The sequence below is a fragment of the Melanotaenia boesemani genome, chromosome 2 (assembly GCF_017639745.1).
Source record: "Melanotaenia boesemani isolate fMelBoe1 chromosome 2, fMelBoe1.pri, whole genome shotgun sequence".
Taxonomy (NCBI): domain Eukaryota; kingdom Metazoa; phylum Chordata; class Actinopteri; order Atheriniformes; family Melanotaeniidae; genus Melanotaenia; species Melanotaenia boesemani.
Window position 1 is genome coordinate 21,518,916 of NC_055683.1, and position 15,677 is coordinate 21,534,592.

General features: G+C 37.5%; 1 long non-coding RNA gene across 1 annotated transcript; it reads left to right on the forward strand.

The window, feature by feature from the left end:
- Positions 1–285: 285 nt before the first annotated feature.
- Positions 286–15,677, forward strand: LOC121656417. Its single transcript, XR_006013394.1, has 3 exons — positions 286–300; positions 14,406–14,408; positions 15,588–15,677. It is a non-coding gene; the product is annotated as an uncharacterized LOC121656417 (long non-coding RNA).

A 15,677-nucleotide genomic window follows, 5' to 3' on the forward strand; every position in this document is an offset into this window, starting at 1 on the left:
GTTGTGATCATGTCTGTTTGCATTGCATTGTTTTACTGTCCTCTAGTGGCTGAAACAATCATGACAGCAGAGTGAGGCGTTGAAATCAACAGATCAACAAACAGCAGCTTTAACGAGGGTGACGACAATCTATTTTGTATTTTAAACCAATAGTCAATACTTTAAAAAATATTGGTTTTGCTATTTTAATATTTTTTAGTGAAACCCTCATATTGCCTTAGAATTAAGAAAACTGTTTTTGTTTTAATCCAAGAATAAAACTAAAGATCATATTCTGAATAGCAGAGACAATGAGACAATGTTGTTACCAAAAGAATACCAAGTATACAAAAGACCAGTTTAGATCAAATTCATGCTAAACATGCTCAGAGGTCCATCTCTCAACAAAACAGGCAAAAAGTAAAAAATGCACTTCTTCAGAATAAATTAATTTTTCAGTACAGCACAGGGAAATGAGCATGACTGGTCTACAAATTATTTTCTGCTAGAAGAAGAAGTGCAGAAAACTTAAAATAGTAACAAACATTAACCTGAACATAGACAAACTACCTGATCTGGAATATTGCTTTAACGGTGTCTGGGCTTTTTTTTTTTTTTTTAATTTAACAGAGTTGAACCAGGCCTTTCTATGTGGAGTTTGCATGTTCTCTGTGTGCAAATGTGGGTTCTCCATGGGTGAGCCAGTTTCTTCCCACAGTCCAAAGACATGCATGCTAGATTAACTGGCATCTCTAAATACTCCCTAGCAGTGAGTGTTAATGGACTGGCAACCTATCCAGGGTGCATCCTGCCTTTTGCCTAGTAACTGCTGGGATAGGCTCCATCCTCATGTGACCTGCAAATGGATGGATGGACCATTACACTGTCAGCAGCAGGTTGACCCATTGATAGAAGGCAAGATGTTGTTTAAGCCAAATTCTGACCCTACCATCTGAATGTCACATATCAGACCAGGGAACATTTTTCTAATCTCCTTATGCCAAATTTCGGTGAACCTGTTTGAACAGTCACCTCAGGTTCCTGTTCTTAGCAGACAGGATTAGTGTCCAGTGTGGTCTTCTGCTGCTGTTGTCCATCTCCTTAAAGGTTTAAGATCTCGGGCATTCAGAGATGGTATTCTACACACCTTAGATGCAAGCAGTGGTTGTCTCAGTAACTGGTGCTTTGTTTTTCATCTCCAACCAGCCTGTCCATTCTTCTCAAAAAAGCATTTTGATCCAGACAACTGTCACTCACTGGATATTCTTTATGTGTGAAAATCCCAGTAGATCAGCAGTTTCTGAAAAATTAAGCCCAGCTCATCTAGCACCAACAACCATGCTGCATGCTATGTCGTAATGACCATGTCTACCTGCCAACTGCTGTTAATGAGAATAAGTTGCTAAAAGTCTAAATGCACAGAACAGAAGCAATGTGATTGGCTGATTAGATATTTGTGTTGACAAGCACTTGAACAAGTGTATAATTAACTGGTTCAAAGTGTATTTAGATGATGTATCCACCATCGAAAGGTGTTCCCCACTTATGTCACCTCCATCAGGCAACAACGTGCCACATGGTACTGACATCAGGTTCTCTATGATAACTGGAATTAAAAGAACAAAAATCAATACATGCTTCGAAACATCCATTCATTAATTGTCTTAATCCAATTCTGGGTTACAAGGGAACTGGAGCCAGTCCCAGCTGCCATCAGGTTAAAAGACAGAGTACACCCTGGACACCAGTTCATCACAGGACCAACACAAAGCAAAACATGAATAATCCTAATCCTAATCAAAATTGTCTAATTTATTGTTTTTTTTTTTTTCAATAATAAATTAGCTGGAATACTTGCAAGATTCAGTTTGGATTGGTTTTACAATAAGAGCTGTGTTTTTTTTTTCTTTTTATAGACTTAGTACAACATAAAAATTGCATTTAAAATATATGTACTGACATGCACCCAGCACACACACACACTGCTTTTTATGCCTGATTAATGAGAATCGTAACGTCCTCAGTGTCAGAGAGAATAATTATAACAGCATGTCAAATCTTAGATGCACTGATTTATACGTTCATACCTATATTCAAATTTCATTTCCAGAATAAAAAATTCCCAAGCGAAAGTTCCCAAGAAAGTATATGTACAATATTTAAAGGGATGATGTGAAAACCAAAAGGGTGGTTTGTTGTTTGTTTACAGGCCATATTATGATAATTGTTAAGCTCTTTCCCTGGCTGAACACCTTCACATCCATGCAAGCTGCATTGGGAGGCATCCAAAAGCAAGTCTCCAAAACCTATTGTTTCTCTGAAGATGTTCAAAGTAATTCAACCTGTCCTATTTTTCAAGCTATGAATGGTTTCCACTGTTTCACTTTCCCTTTCTACACATACCTGCTGATCTTATTTCAAACTGCCTGTGAGCTGAGTCGTTTCTGGTAACAATGTGTCTGACTGTGAACAATAGAATAGCTCATTATAGTTACCCATGGCATTTTCACTATTTTTTTTTTTATTATTATTTATTTAAATATTTTAGGTCTTTCTGTTTTTGTTTTGTTTTTCATTGTTGTTGTTGTTTTGTTTAATTTTTTTGTTTGTTTGTTTTGTTAGTTTGTTTTGTTTTTTTTGTTTTTTTTTGTTGTTGTTTTTTTTTGTCAGTATCTGTTTTGTGTTATTTACTTGTTGTTTTTCAAATTGTACAGCACTTTGGTAAATGTATGTTGTTTTTAAACATGCTTAGAAATAAACTTTATGGACAGTTTACAGACAACAAGGCTTACGGTCGGGTGGACACAGCAGAATAACTATGCATGTTTATTTTTTTTGTTTGTTTTGTTTTGTTGTTTTTTTTTTTAGTTTAATTTAACAACCAGAACCAGCCCAAACATTTATTTGAAACCTATTGGTGGAGATAACCGTTAAGAAATGACAATGACATACTATTATAAGACAGGTAGCGTGCTTCACTATTCACTATCTCTTAATTGCTGCATCCATTAATGGTCATGTTTTTTATGTTTGTTTTTTTTTTTTTCTTCTTTTTTTTTTTGTTATTGTTTTATTTGTTGTTTGTTTTATTAGTTTGTTTTGTTTTGTTTTTTTTTTGTTGTTTTTTTTCTTTTCTTTTTTTTTGTTGTTTTATTTGTTGTTTGTTTTGTTTGTTTTTTTTTATTACTATATCACTGTTAAAAGTGTTATCATATGAGATGTCGTCCAACAATCCTAAAATTATCCTAACAAGGCATATATCACATCTCTGGATCTAGAAGGGGTACAAAATTATTTGCACTGTAAAATCTAACACGTTGACTTTACTCAAAAAATCTTGCTAAATTTGAGTATGGTGTAAGAACATGAGGTTGTGCAAAAAACTTGATGGTTTTAATCAAATTTGTACACATTTGTGGGGACACTTCTAAGAAAATCTTGCTTTCATGTTGAATACAAATGATGATTTCAAGTTAACTTTACTTTGATTAAGCAATGAACTGATCTTTTATCTGCTTTGTAGCAGGAAATTGGTGTTCATGTGGTCTTTGCTAAAATATTGTTACACCAATGTAGCAGCTGCCTGAACAATTGCTTTTAAAGATGGGGTTTTAAATACATAATCAATTGTAATATGACTTAAAAAGTAAAGGCATAAATGCTTTCATTATCAATCAACACATAACAGGTTAACTGGATTTTTTATGTCTATAACATGTTGCCTATACTCTAAAATTATGGTGATAGGTGTATTATTGCCAGTCATGGAAGAAACAGTGGTAAAATCAACGGCATTACTACCGTTGTTACTTTTTTTAGTAACAGGTAATCTAACTCATTGCATCGTTAACGTTACCGTTACTGAGGATAAAGCGTTACTGACAGTGCCTTACTATAGAATTCGTTTTTGTTTTGGGTGAACATAAGTTTTACATCTCTTCGGACTGTGCTGCTGCTACAGTGGAGAGGAGACAAAGTGATATGGCTGAAACTAGAGAACACACTCAATGTTTGAGTAGAAGAGTTGCAGTGTTGTGCTGTGACCGGGTGCAAGCTAAGTGAGTCTGCACCATTTATCGCAGAGTTTTCACTCTATTTAAACTGGGTGATCAGCCGGATGACCCACTCGGATCCGACGGCTTGTTCGGCGAGAATGCCCCATTTAACCACGTGGGTGAAACAAAAAAATCAGTCGGTTTTCTGATAAACTTAGAAAATGTTCTAAGCAGATAAATAATGTAGATGTTTGGCCTTTATTTGTTTAGTACTTTGCATTATTTTGATTCCTCAAACAACTTCTACGGATATTATGATTATTTTCAGCTGCTCTAGGCAGTGAAGTTCTGTTCCAACCCAACTAATTGTCCTTATGTGTTTAATAGACACCATTGCACTTTGCAAACTACAACCCAAAAGAAATGTGAACAAAATTATGGCTTTATTGGTAACTTTTTATTATTTTATGATCAATTTTGCCTTGAAAGATCCATGCCTATTTTGTTTTGGTAAACCGTCTTTCCATCAGCAAAGGCTTTCCTCCTCCACGGCTCGTCATCGCTTCTCCATGGGTCATCACCCAGCTGACAGAAAAGGAGCAGAACCAGCCAGCATCCACACACACGTGTGTGCGTGTGACTGTGTGAAAGAGTTCATTGAGTGGTTTTATTCTTATTCTTATTCTACTTTGATGTATGTAAAGGCTTGTGTTATTGAACAATGAGATGTGAACTGAGATATGCATAAATGTTTTAAATCATGTAAAGAACTTTGTGTTGCCTATGGCATTAAAAGAGCTTTATAATTAAAGTTTGATTTGATTTGATGAAGGCAGTGTCAAAAATTTCTACATAAAAAGAATGGCTCACAAATGAACAGCTCACAGCTGTGAATCAGTTCCCATAGTTCATTTAAAAGAGTGGTTCAAAAGAATAGATTCGTTCATGAAAGTCACATCTCTAGTTCGCAATGTTATATTGTGAGCATGTCAGAATGACTTTAGACCCTGATGTCTTTAGATTGTTTTTTTTAATATGTAAGCATATGTACAACTCACATTGTTTTGGGGTTTCCTTTTTTTTTTTTTTTTTTTTTTGCGTCTTCAAGGGAAGCAACAACGGCCTACGGGTTGTGGGATCAGCTTCGAGCAGACGGTGGGACAGAATTCCATCTGAGTCTGTTCATGCAGGATAAACTCTCTGGCTACAGATATAGCACAGATAGGTCAGCATCTCTGCAGATGCCATCAACATCAGTAGGTTTTCAGTGTTTGTGTTCTTCTTCTGCATGGTACATTGTGAAACTGGCATGCTGTTGCTCAGCAGGAATGACATTGTTTAGAGTTTTAATAATATACTCCATCATATATTTAAGTTTTCTTGTTTAGCCTACATGAACCCTTTGGTCATTCGTCACATGCATTGCTGTTTTTTCCTCTTTACTTTCAGAACTATCGCATTGAGCAGATTTAGGTAGAGGTTTATATGTTAAAAACAGCATGAATGATTTTTCCTCCCTTGCTGTGAGCTAATACATTTGTTGAACTGAAATTAGATTTTCCAAATATTTACTGTATTTTCCAGACTATAAGTCACACTTTTTTTCATAGTTTGGCTGGTCCTGCAACTTATATATCAAAATATATTGAAGTTAACATGGGTTTAAACATTAATTCAAACAGACTGACAATGAACCAAGGAGTAAACTATATGCAACTATATGCTGCTCAGAACGTAAATCTCCGTGAGTAGAGTTCATTTTGGACATCTGACCACACTGCCTGTGTAGACTGGAGCAAATCTGCAAAAACATGTTTATACTTCTTATTTATGATGTTTATGATCATTGACAGGCATTCATTTTGTGGAATAAATTTCTAAATAAATACGGCTTATAGTCCAGTGCAACTTGCCTACGTTTTTTTCTCTTCATGACTCATTTTTTGACTGATACGACCTAAACTCTGGAGCAACTTATAGTCCTGAAGAAACAGTAACTAAGCTCCAACCTATGTATTTGTCATGACTTTGTAGGTAAACAACAGAGTCAACTACAAAATAAAGGCCTGCCTGATACATCTGCAAGATCAAGAGGTCTTCAATATGCAGGATGGGGTTACAAAGTTCTGTGATTCAACACTGGCATGCCAGGTTGCCAGTGTTGGCATCAGCTGCTTTGTTGAGTCATGGAATGCCCATAGAGTGACAGGTGGTTATATTTTCATGCTCTTAGCTTGTCTGTCTTTATCTATAATAGCTTAAGACAAATCTAACGGGCAGTATTGACCAATCAGGATCTGATATACTGGAAATTGACAGTTTAATTCCCTAATATGCAACTCATGTCCCTTTTGCCCATTTTATAACATATTGCAGGGAGAGGGATCCCCAATGTTTTGGCGTCAGATGGCTGTCCAGTCAAGCTTGCTGAGAACCTTCTTCCTTGTGCTTCAGTAGCAGCAGACTGGTATGATGCTGAGAACAGTTCATCCCTGACTAGGATCTCAAGTTTTGGAACAGATCCTTTTATGACTGATGAAGAAAGACAACAAGATGCTAGGTGATTTTCAGAGGATTTTGAGGACATCACAACCCTATTTGATGGCATCATCAGTGACAACCCAAGGCCCTTTCTGGATGCTCTGCAATACCTTGTCCGTGTATGCAGTAAATGAAAGATGGGGGGGGGGGGGGGGAAACTAAACATACAAATTACTTTAATGGATCATTTATTCCTACTGAGTGAATTTTTTCTCCCAATAAAATAACTTCAGAAGGGTTGAATTATCTTTTCTTTTACAGTGCATGATTTAGACAGGTTTACTCCACAGTAAGAAAAAAAAAAAAAAAAAAAAACAACATATTTAGCCATTACCTGAAGTATGAAATAAAAGTTAACTTACTTCAGAATAATAGATGGATTTAATAACAATCAGTTGCTACAGTAAAATAAAGTGCATATGTAGGATTAAAATTTACAACAGGGCTATCAGAACTATAACTGAAAGTGCAAACAATTATAAATAACAGGCCCAGACTAAACAAGAAAGGTACAAAAAAAAAAAAAAAAAAAAAGAAAAAGATCAATTTAATGATTTAATGGAGGCCAAGGCAGAATCCAGATCCTTAACATAGTGGATGTTGGTCTCAAAGTTGGGGCTTCGGCAGTGGTCTGCATTTAGAAGCTACTACCTCACACAGGTTCCACACCCCACCAGCGAGCAGCAACAACCACTGAATGTGGGCTCATCCATAGCAGCTGCAAGGTTTTAAACACAAAATCCTTATTTAGATAAATGATATTAACACAAACAGATTATTTAAATTTACACATCTAAATTAGCTGAAGGTTACACTACCATTCAAAAGTTTGGGGTCACTTTGCCATGGGATTCAATAGGGAAGTGACCCCAAACTTTTCAACGGTAGTGTATATCTTGTACTTCACAAGTAAGCCTGACTTTGTTACATAGGTACTACATACCTTTACAAACAAGGCAAGAAAAAGCCTCTTTTGCTGGCTGAATGTCCGATTCCTTAACTTTACTTTTGGCCATCTCAGACAGCTGATTGATGCTATCAGCATCCTTCAGCTGTTCAATTTTGTCTATCAGCTCCTGAAGATGACTTTCCTCAGCGCGCCGACTTACATGTGGGAACAAAAAAGAAGAAAATAAAGACAATAAAGGATAATACAATAAATATTTCAAGATTTCTGTGTCATGCACATAAGAAGCACACAATATAATTCACCATTTCTTGCATTACCTTGTTTTGGCCCGCCGCCCATTTTGGAATTCTCGGAAATCGTTTTCCAGCAAAGCAAATATCTTCCTGGAATTTTGCTTCCAGTAATGGGAGCCTAAGGAGTCAGAGAGAGTGTTATTTACTTTTGTATTAAAAATCTCAAAAGAATAAGAAATTGCAATTACAATTATAAACAAATGGGCGATTGAACATTCAAGAGTGGGCAACTTACCTCTTGTTCCCTCTGAATCCAGGACTTCATTACCTTGACTGTCGATCAGGTTAATGTCCTCCTCACTTTCCAAAGCCTCCCTCACTTTGGCTGCAATTCCCTCGACAGTTGCCTCAGCTTCCAAAAAGCGTATGATGATTTTTTGTGTTGGTCGTGGTGGTATGGGGAGGGAGTTGTAGAATGACATTTGTTTATATATTGTTGAATAATATTTCAGCAAAAACATTACTTTCATAACCTTTGAAATGGTCTGGAAAAACCACTTGGACTTGGGGTTCCCACTGTTGGTCTTGAAGACATAGATGGAGAGGGAAAGGAGAAGGGGACAGGTGCTCTATTTACAGGGGTCGCAGGTGTCATACTTTGCCCCTGATCTCCATGCACCTCGTAATGCCTCCGGTTAGTGAAGTTCATAATAGCAAAATTCCCCAAGACCTCTGGGAAGATGGCTATGTTTGTGTCATCTGTGATGTACACACTGCCAACAGTAACCTGTATAATTGGGTAGAATGGACAACAAATTGCATTAGAACTGAACTATGAAAATATTTACTCTTTTGTTTATTCAGACAGTAAAACATCTACACTACACTACAGCACAACATCTTTGCAAGGGGTATTAATGAAAATCATATGCCTACCATTTAAGAAAGAAATCACTCAATAATTATAGCTTATTTCATTTTATATAAAATAATCCTTGGTAATTTCATCTTATGTTTGTGTATTGCCATCATACTGAGCAGTAATAACGGTAATCTTTTTTCAAGCACACCCCATTTTTGCCGTTTATATCGCGGCATGATTTTAAAATTCCCACATTTTCGTTGAAGAAAAAAATGGAATAGGAAACCACTAGAAATTACTCTTTGCAATAAGGTAGTGGCCTATTCTACAGGGTGTGGAAAGAATTTTTTTCTCATTCATCAATTCACTTTTTTGTAATTCCTGCAATTTTTGCAAGTTCCCACATATTTTTAAAGTTAAAAAGTTTAAGCTATGTAAGGTAACATAGAGAAACATCACCATGTCATGTTTACCCACCTGAAAAATCCTGCAAACTTTCTCCATCGTCATATCATCCTTTCGGATGACTCTTCTCCCACCACAAAAAAGTACAAATGACTCCATCACTTGGTCAACGTTTGTGTTTTCGGTTTAAATCAAATATCTACAGTAAACTGTGGGCGGCAAGTCAACCATATCACCACGGGGCAGTAGTGTAGTTTCGGCAGCAGTATTAGAAGCATGTACTTCCGGTTCAAGCCAACGCAGCTTGAAGAAAAGAATTACAGTCATATTTTATTTCCCGACTTCTGTAAAAAAAAAAAAACACCCGAAATAGAAAATCAGATAAAACAAATTAAACAAAAAGTTTCTTAAGTCTGAAGATGCTGGAATCCGCTTTAACTTAAAATACGGTTTGACTGGGACAGATTATTAAATGTAAGTAAGACTAAATTTATATTATTTTGCAAAAGCACAGTGAACACAAAGGTGTGATAGAAATAGATGGTTTTGAAATTGAAAGGGTGCATGAAAAAAGTTCTTGGGGTTAAAAGAGATGACACATCAATCATGCACAGGTGCTCGTCATAAAATTAGAATATCATAAAAATGTTGATTTATTTCAGTAATTTCATTCAAAAAGTGAAACTTGGATAATGGAGACATTCATTCCTCACAGATTGACATATTTCAAATGTTCATTTCTTTTAATTTTGATCATTATAACGGACAACTAATGAAAACCCCAAACTGAGTATCTCAGAAAATTAGAATATTGTGGAAAGGTTCAATATCTAATTAACTCAAAACACCTGCACAGGCCTTTAAATGGTCTCTCAGTCTAGTTCTGTTGGCTACACAGTCATGGGGAAGACTGCTGACCTGACAGTTGTCCAAAAGACAGCCACTGACACCTTGTACAAGGAGGGGAATAAACAAAAGGTCATTGCTAAAGAGGCTGGCTGCTCACAGAGCTCTGTGTCCAAACACATTAATAGAGAGGCGAAGGGAAAGAAAAGATGTGGTAGAAAAAAGTGTACAAGCAATAGGGATAACCGCACCCTGGAGAGGATTATGAAATGAAACCCATTCAAAAATGTGGGGGAGATTCACAAAGAGTGGACTGCAGCTGGAGTCAGAGCTTCAGGAACCACCACACACAGACGTATGCAAGAGATGGGTTTCAGCTGTCCCATTCCTTATGTCAAGCCACTCTGGAACAAGAGACAGCGTCAGAAACGTCTCGCCTGGGCTAGAGACAAAAAAGGACTGGACTGCTGCTGAGTGGTCCAAAGTTATGTTCTCTGATGAAAGGAAATGTTGCATGTCCTTTGGAAATCAAGGTCTGGAGGAAGAGAGGAGAGGCACAGAATCCTCATTGCTTAAGGCTGAGTGTAAAGTTTCTACAGTCAGTGATGGTTTGGGGTGGCATGTCATCTGCTGGTGTTGGTCCACCGTGTTTTCTTAGGTCCACGGTCAATGCAGCCGTCTACCAGGAAGTTTTAGAGCACTTCATGCTTCCTGCCGCTTAACAACTTTATGGAGGACTTGAGTGCTGTACATGCTCATATTTTTCATGTTCATACTTTTCAGTTGGCCAACATTTCTAGAAATCCTATTTTTTTTTTTTTTTTTTTTGTATCGGTCTTAAGTTATATTCTAATTTTCTGGGATGTTGAATTTGGGGTTTTCATTAGTTGTCAGTTATAATCATCAAAATGAAAAGAAATAAAGATTTGCAATATGTCAGTCTGTGAGGAATGAATATCTACATTATCCAAGTTTCACTTTTTAATGGAATTACTGAAATAAATCAACTTTTTCATGATATTCTAATTTTATGACGAGCACCTGTACAGTCCAATGTTTCTAGAAGCATTGCAGTCATACACAAAGCAAAACAATTATTGGATCACACTTCACTTTGCACACTTTACTGTTCACTGTTTTTGCCATATTTGCATTGCTGTGCTGGGATTTGAGGACATAACTATAAAACTTCATGACACTCACTTATCATCCTGCAGAAGAGAGCAACAAGTGCTTTTCACAAGGTCAGATACTCGGAACACAGAGATCCAGTTTTTACACAGACAAAACCATCAAAATCCACTAACATTGTACCTTACCAAACCGCAGCCATCATGTACAAGGCAAAAAAAAAAAGAAAAAAAAAAAAAAAACAACAGACGATTACTGGAAAATATTAAAAGTTTATTCAGGAATCGGGAGGAAGGTTATCATTTAAGAGGGGGAAATAAATTCAAAATCTTAAAGATTAGAATAACTTTTAAAATTTTCTGTATTTCTATAAACTGTGTCAAGCTATGGAATAACCTAAGTAAGGTGCTCAAGTAAAGTCCAAATATCAACCAGTTTAGTGGTTTAGTGGCAATGATCATTAATGAGTTTTGGTGACTATTCTTTTGTTTTTTTATTTTCATTCTATATTATGTTGTGTAAAGAACTTGTACTGTATAATAGTACTAGGGAAGCCTAGTACTATCTGCATATTTGGAATAAACAATACATGAATGAATGAATGAATGAATGAATGAATGAATGAATGAACATTTTTGCTAAAATACCTGCACTTTTTTGATGTATCAAACTTTGTTTTTAGAGGTGAAAAGCAACTTGACCCCTTACAACTGGTAATTTATTTATTTATTCTTGTAATTATTGAGCTATTTATTTGTTTTGTTTTGTTTTTTCTTTTTTCTCTCATATAATTTGTGACATTTTTAGTGACATTTTGCCATGCTAGAAAAAGTTTAAGAACCACTGGGTTATCGTAACATTGCTCTGCTGATGATTGCAAGCAGTCATTAACGTACAGTCATTCTAATCTGATCTGTGCATCCTGTTTATGTAGACTGCAGTTAAGCGAATTTTTCCCTGAATTGAAATTACCTTTATTTTACACAGCGATGACAGTTTTACATAATGCTGAAATTGATTACAAGGAGAAGCAAAGGAGAAGTCCATCTGTTAAACTGCTTAGTGATAAAAAGTCATGAAGAGATTCATGAATATGGTCCTTGGGCTTCAGACTGTCCAGATATGGCAAGTATCTGTCAGTCAATGCAATCAATTTTGTAATCACTGTTATTGTTTAATGCTAAAAAAAATGTCTTGTTCCATCTTGTTTTCATACTGCGACCCCTTACTAGTAATCATCTTCAGTATGTTATCTTTAACATCACCAGAACACGACACAGAGCCTGGGAAGTGGAAGGGAGTTGGATTTATCTGAACAAGTAATATAATGTAAAACTTTTACTGCTGTGTAATCTCACTACAAGAGGTAACTGCGTTTCATGGGAAGATTCACTTAATTGCAGGCTACATAAGCAGAATGCACAGATCAGAAAGACCGTATGTTTATGACTGCTTGTGATCATCAGCTGAGAATTTTTACAATAACCAGAAGTGCAATTGAGTGCCATCTTACAAAAGTCAGATAAATAATCTCATCCAAAAGCTCATCTAAAACACTGCTCCTAGAATTTTAACCATGACTAAGAGATCTGAACACATCACACCAGTTTTAAAATCTTTACACTCGCTCCCAGTCAGTCCTAAAAATAGATTTTAAAACGCTTCTGATTGTTTACAAATCCCAGAATGGTTTAGGCCCAGTAGTTCTGCAGTAGTACCACAGGAAGGTTAGGACCTGTTTAATTCACAAAGAAGGCTAGTTTGATTAAGGTACTATTAGGATTAGTCCTTGATATGTGTTCCACTGAAAGACTTTTGTTTCGCTTTCTTTGTTTGCGGCTTTTAAAGGGAATTAGTTCAGATGGAAAGAAGGCTAGTTTGATTCAGGTACTAGTAGGATTAGTTCTTCATCAAGTTAGTACTGAAGGACCTCTTTTTCGTTTTCTTTTTTCTTTGCTGTTTTTTTTTTTTTTTTTTTTTTTACCCTGTCCTGTCCAGCATCCTAAAATACAGAACGGTGGTCTGTGTGCCATATTTTGCTTGACAGATTTGCTCTACCAAGGGAGACATGTTATATACATGGCTGCCCTTGATATTTTTATTATTTTTATTGTTATCTTATGTTCTTTAGTCTTTATATGCCAGTGCCGAACCTGACAGGGAGATAGAGGAAGAGTGAAGAAAAATAAATAAATAAATAAAAAGGGGGAGAAAAGGACAGGATTAAAATGTGTAATAACAGTAGTCTAGGCTGCCTTAAACACACCACAAAAAAACAATATAAACTACCACAGTACTACATGATACATAAAAAATAGGATAATGATGATATGAAAAAGTACAGTAGTCATCAAAAGTACCTGCAGAGAAACATACCAACACACAAACATCAGTAACATCTAGTGAGAAGCAGATGGAGAAACGAGCACGTTTGTGGGCATGCACGTTTGTGGGCATGCACGTGTGAACGTGCGTGCATGGCTATGCAACAAGGAAGAAATGTGTGCTTGCAAGGGGGCTGTGATCACGCCGCACCCCGAAGCATCAGTGGAGGACAGGGGGGAGCCCGAGGCCCCAAAGGCCCAGCAGGTCCACAGAGCACCAAGCCCAGGACGGCCAAAGCAGACAGAGCAGCGGCCCACTCAGACCAGAGAAGAGGGGCCCCCAGACTGGAGCCCCCCGGCGCGACGGGGCAAGGGCACTGGGCAGCATAGGGTGACGGTGAGCAGGCCCAGCGGGCGCCAGGCGCCGCTCATCGCAGCGTGGGCCGCACAAAGGGCAGGCACCCCACAAGCCCAAGGGCCACCCATTCCCCCTAGCAGAGCCCCGCCCAGGAACCCAATGGGGCCTGACCACCCCAGGCAAAACCACCACCGGCCACGCCAACCCAACACCAAGGCTAGGCACCCCACTTTGCTGTTTTTATTGGCAATCATATAAAGATAGCATTGAGCCCATTCATGCACCTGGCAAGGAGAGACGTTTGATAAGATAAACTTTGTTTGCCACAACTCTGATTATTATTTTCTGAGTCAGTGGTCCCGCAGGAAGGCTAGGAGCTGTTTGATTCGCAAAGAAAGCTAGTTTGATTCAGGTACTAGTAGGATTAGTTCTTGATCAGGTTAGTACTGAAGGGCCTCTTTTTCCTGCTTCTTCTCCTTTTTTGGGCTACTTGTGAGGGGAATTAGCTCAGATGGTAGATAACTTGCTTTGCAAGTGCGAGGCAATGGGATCGATGTCCATATTCACCAAACGTCTGTCACTATATTTTAACTTAGTAGCGAGGAATGGCTTTTTAATAGATCGGAGCGACCAACTGCTTTGCACACGAAAAGTTGAAACCAAGAGAATAAAAATCAGATGAGAATTCCTGATGTCCACCAGAGTATCTCAAGTCATTTTAAACAAGGATAAAGGTGTTGGGTGGGCTTTTAACAGTTTGATCAAGACTTTCTGAAAAGCCACAGACCTTTCAAACACCAAGGTTAAAGGTTTTGTAATAGAAGGTGCACTGTACTGAGAAGTCAGAAATGCCAAGGAAAGCTTGACACAACTCCCATGATATGTAAACCAAAGATGACAAACATGGGATTCAAACCCATACACTTAAAGCACAATGGATTAGCAGTCCATCTTCTTAACCTCTCGGTCACCTTGTCCTGTCACTCTTCATTTCTGCTGTCAAAAAGTACCGTGCATAACAGTGAATTCAGTTGAATGACGTTTCAGTGACAATTGGCATTATACAGTAAGGTTTGAAGTTATATCATTCCCTAGTACAACAAGATCTGTTCAGATAAACATAGAGCTGGTGCACGTTAAAGTGGGCGTTGGGAGGATTTGTGATTTCTTTTTATAGCTTGCGAAGGGGAATTAGCTCAGATGGTAGAGCGGTTTGCATGTGAGAGGTAACGGGATCGATACTTGTATTCTCCAAAAGTTAAAAGTTAGTGTGCAGAGTTTGTGCAAAGGGACATGAGAAAAGAAATGTCCTTAACCTGGATTTAAAAATGTCTACATGTGGTGAAAGTTTATTCTCCACTGGCAGTTTGTTCGACTTTTTTGCAGCATAACAGCTAAATGCTGCTTCTCCATGTTTAGTCTGGACTCTGGTCTGGACTAGTTGACCAGAGTCTTTGGATCTAAGAGCTCTGCTAGGTTTATATTCTCTAAACTTATCACAGATGCATTCTGGGCCTAAACCGTTCTGGGATTTGTAAGCAATCAGAAGGGTTTTAAAATCTGTTCTGTGACTGACTGGAAGCCAGTGTAAATATTTTAGAACTGGTGTGATGTGTTCAGATCTCTTAGTCCTGGTTAAAACTCTAGCAGCAACATTTTGGATAAGCTTCAGATGTTTAATGCATTTTTTAGAAAGTCCTGTTAAAATACCATTACAGTAATCCAGCCTACTGGAGACGAATGCATGGATGAGTTTCTCTTGGTCTTTCTGAGAGACTAAACGCTTAATTTCGTTGATGTTTCTGAGCTGGTAAAAAGCTTCTTAGTGACAGCTTTGATGTGGCTGCTGAAAGTCAGATCTGAGTCTATCAACACTCCAAAGTTACGAACTTGGTCGGTGATTTTAAGAGCCCGAGTGTCCAGGTGTTTACCAATGCTGACCCTCTTCTCTTTGCTACCAAACAGAATCTTAGTTTTGTCTTCATTTAATTGTACAAAATTAGTCTATTGGGCTGCAATCTTCTGGTGACAGAGACACATAAAGTTGTGTATCATCTGCATAACTGTGATCATTATTGCTAAAGTTCTGTAAT